Below are 4,453 nucleotides of genomic sequence, written 5' to 3'. Positions count from 1 at the left end.
CAACTATCTAACTAATGCTGCGAAGACATTGATATTTGTGTGCAATAATTCCAAAATGAATGTCTAATAATTATAGAATATTAATGATGATGAAAATGACAATAATAGTAAAAATGAATAACATTTCTCATTATGATACTGCCTTGAATGTGCATGTATGTAGGTTATCTGCTATAAAAAGTCTGTTACTTTATGAAAAATAATTGTATAGTTTGCATCAAACAAAAATAAAGCATTGCAGTAAGAAATATTTATTTTGTACTGCTGTATTTATATGCATGTCAATTTAATAAATAATATTTCTGCTACAAAACAAACAAAAGATTATAATAAATCATTCAATTCAATGATGAAAGCTGCAAAGCAGTCATCAGTAAATAAATAAAAAAATAATAATATACACCTCAAAAAAGAATAGACAAAAGAAAGAAAGTAAAGTCTCACTTCTATCACTCTTTAAAAGATTTGGTTTCAGTTTGTGTCAATTTAAAGGTTCAGTCTGAGATGATCTTCATTTTTCTGTGTTAGTGGAAAAGCTGGCGAGTCAGCCGACCCAATTTATGAGCAGGCAGCGCAAGATTCTTGCGATGACCACCGGCGGAATACCGCTGTTTGTTATGAGACGCAGTTTCAGTGTAAACTTAGTAAGGGCAAGCTTCTTTGGCGATGGTGTTAGATTTGACTTTTAGCGGACATTTGCGCTGAACACGCAGTGAATGCAACGCATGGATATTCGGGTTTGCAAACCTGTGTGCTTTAAGTTTTTACTCTTCTGCCGTTTGCATTTCCCGTGGTCATAAAAGCTCCTTCCCTGTCATCTGACAGCGGAATACCTTGAGTGATTGACAGCTAATATGAACCAATATTGCGGCAGGGAAGAGCGTCACACGTTTTTACAAAAAATCAAAACAGGTCACACTACAACCATTATCAGCAGTCGCACTATGCGCCCAAATATATTATAAGGTCGCATAGATTAATTTTCGGGCGCATATGCGACCAAAATGGTCGCAATTTCGAGCCCTGTAGTATGCAAATCACTCTACCCTATTCTCATCTCTTCCTAAAGTTATTATTATATATTTTTTTGTTGTTCTACATATTTGAACACTTCAAAGGTTTGACACCTTGTATAATGTGTTCGCATAGGTCCCTTGTGACACATTGAAAACTAGTCTGACTCTTTCACTGTGTCAAAGATTTTAGCAATGTATTCCTCTGGTAATGATAAATCATTTTTCAAAAGTAAATGTAGCTTACTAAAGGTGTATGTCTGTCCCAAATCATGAATATTTTGCATCTCATCAACAATATTCTGTATTGTGGGAGCTGGGAGAAGAAATTGCCCCTGCAACTTTAAATAAAATAAACTAACATTCCTCACAAACAAGTCATTAAAATTTTGAAACAAGCCTCAATTTCACCTTCTGACTCACCTGCATTTGTTAGAGCTGTTATGCTGCTGATAGAAATTACTTTTAAATGTTTCGTATTTGAAAAACGACAGTTTGCAATCAACCGCGACGCATTTGAAAATGGCGCAAGGTTCGTTGCAATGCAGTCTGCAATGCAGAACATATTCTCCTAGATTTTGCAATGTTAAAAAAAGCTGAAAACTAAAGCAGCAACTATATCTTGTAATCCGTACTTATAACTTAACCAGGCTAAACAAGTGCTGGCATTAGCTTTCGTTATGAATCATGCATCACTGTGGTTACAGCACAACGTCTACACAACAAAACACATCACAAACTTTTCCAAATAAAGATATTAGACAGACACTTCACTCAAAGAGTGTGGATTCATTCATTAAAAGCGTAGAACCCTGTTATCTTTTAAGTTAACTGCTAAACTGGTACATTAAAAAGTATGACATCAATTACTTGAAAAGCAAATAGCATTAAGGGCTGCACAACACAACTCCATTCAAGTGAGCAATTTTATACTAACGTTGGAATGTCACTACACTATAGAATTTGTTAATTTGTGCTTACTGTACCAGAGAGATTTCGTGTAAATCAAAATCTCATTTCTTCTGCAGCTTCTGCGTTGCGTTGTATGCCTCTTCTTCGGTTCCACAAAAAAAACGCCAGGCACTCGAGTGCTGATTGGACAATTCAGAGGGCAACAGAAAAAAGGAGATACTTTTTTTTTGTTTTTTTTTCAAAAATAACTTAATTTCATCATGCAACATTATGGCCCATATCAGAGTACTGAAAAGCTAATAATATAAAGGCTGAAAAATAATATGATGCAACATGTACTATTATTATGACCATCAGGCTAAAATGAAGTCGATACTTTTCAATTGTCACAAATTAAATGTAATATACATTTTAAAAATAATTAAATGACATAAATTTATTCATTCAGTAAAAATAGAGTATTTAAAAAGCATTCCAGTTAGGTCCTGTCAAAATCTAAAGGAGTCATTAAAATCCTAAATAATCATGAAATTAAATTCCTGAAATAGACTTGTGCCAGGGGGCTGCAAGGTGGCCTCACAGCAAGGACGATGGTTCGAGCCCCGGCTGGGTCAGTTGGCATTTCTGTGTTTGCATGTTCTCCCTGTGTTCGTGTGGGTTTCTTCGCGTATTACAGTTTCCCCCATGCAGTACAAGTGAATTGGGTAAGCTAAATTGTCCATAGTGAATTAGCGTCTATGGATGATTCCCAGTGATGAGTTGCAGCTGGAAGGGCATCCACTGTGTAAAACATATGCTGGATAAGTTGGCAGTTCATTCCTCTGTGGCGACCCCAGAAAAATAGAAATAAAGGGACTAAGCTAAAAAGAAAATGAATGATGAAACTGTAAAAATGTAAAATAATTTTAAAAATAAAAGTAATTTAACATTTAAAAAATGATAAATCCAGACTTTTCATTGCATCATTTTGTGGCACGTCAGGTTCCTCGTAGGCAAAGTGCCTTTTTGTGGACCATAAACTCTTCTGTTTCAGCACTGCCTCAGTTTTTTAAAAGAATGCTGCAGTTTTGGTTAACTTCTGAAAAGTGCAGTTTTTTGGACACACAAAAAAAAGGTTATTTAAGTATATCGCAATATTACTGCTATAAAACTGAAGTACTACAATTCAACTAACTGCTGTACATCTACTGCAATACAACTGAAGTACTACTACAGTACAAATACAGTACAACGACTGCAAATCAACTGAATTACTATCACAGTACAACTGCAGGGTGTTTCCCAGAGATGGGTTGGTGCTGGAAGGGCATCTGCTGCGTAAAACATATGCTGGATAAGTTGGGGGTTCATTCCACTATGGCGACCCCAGATTAATAAAGGGACTAAGCAGAAAAGAAAATTATTGAATGAGTACAACTGCAGTACAACTACTGCAATTCAACTGAATTACTATCACAGTACAATAATTGCAATAGTAATAAAATGATTATATTACTAAAATGCAAAATAGTAGTTGTAGTACTTTAGTACCATTGCTGTAGCTGTACTGCATTATAGTAGTAGTATCACTTCAGTACTATTGCAGTAGTTGTAATATAGTAGTAATTCAGTTGTATTGCAGTAGGTGTACTGCAGTTAGTTGTATTGTAGTACTTCAGTTGTATTGCAGTAATACTGCAATATACTTAAATAATGTAGTTTTTTTGTGTCCAAAAAACTGCACTTTTCAGAAGTTAACTAAAACTGTAGTATTCTTTTTTTTAAACTGCAGTAATTTTTGTAAGGGCCCTGCATCATCAAGTTGCATGTTGCTTGAATAAAGGTGGGCCCCGCATCAACCCCACCCCACTCTTCAGTTTCAGATCGCTCCCATCCAATGCAACGCCGCACCCCTCCCCCGCGCTCTTCAGTTTCAGATCGCTCCCCCATCCCCCCCTTCAGTTTGAGATCACTACCCACCCCCACTAGACTAAATAATACTAATTAAGCATGTGAGAACATCTCTCCAATGACTCTTTTCTGCTTCCAAAAGAGAAGTATCAGCTTCATCAATTAATTTCTCCTTTGAAATATAGAGCAAAATCCCTACATTTCACCATGTTGTTGCAATCATCATGGCTATTTTCATGCTGTTTTAATAATGCACCTAATATTTACCCAATTCTGTTGTCCCTCTGTTGCCAGTTTTGTGGACCTTTTGGAAAATAATTAACAGAAGCAGTAGATCGCATCATTTTTATTTTTTTTTTGAAAAAGTAAGGCAGCTATGCTTGATTTTTTCTCCTTTAATAAACTGTTTTCATGAGTAGTAATAGTGGAACCTTTGTCTTTCAGGATTTTTAAGAACATGTAAAATTTTCGTATAAAGAGAGTGGTCCTCTACTTCTGAGTCAGATAGGCTGGATGACAATTCAGGTGGGTCAACTGGAGGAGCTCCTGATCAATGATTTAGGCTGGAAGTTGCTGAGGGAGTAGATGTGACATTAGCTGTGTTTCCACTATCGCGCCTAAAGCAAGCGAGCCAAGGC

This window comes from Danio rerio, chromosome 18 (genome assembly GCF_049306965.1).
Source record: "Danio rerio strain Tuebingen ecotype United States chromosome 18, GRCz12tu, whole genome shotgun sequence".
NCBI lineage: Eukaryota > Metazoa > Chordata > Actinopteri > Cypriniformes > Danionidae > Danio > Danio rerio.
This window is presented reverse-complemented; position numbering follows the sequence as displayed.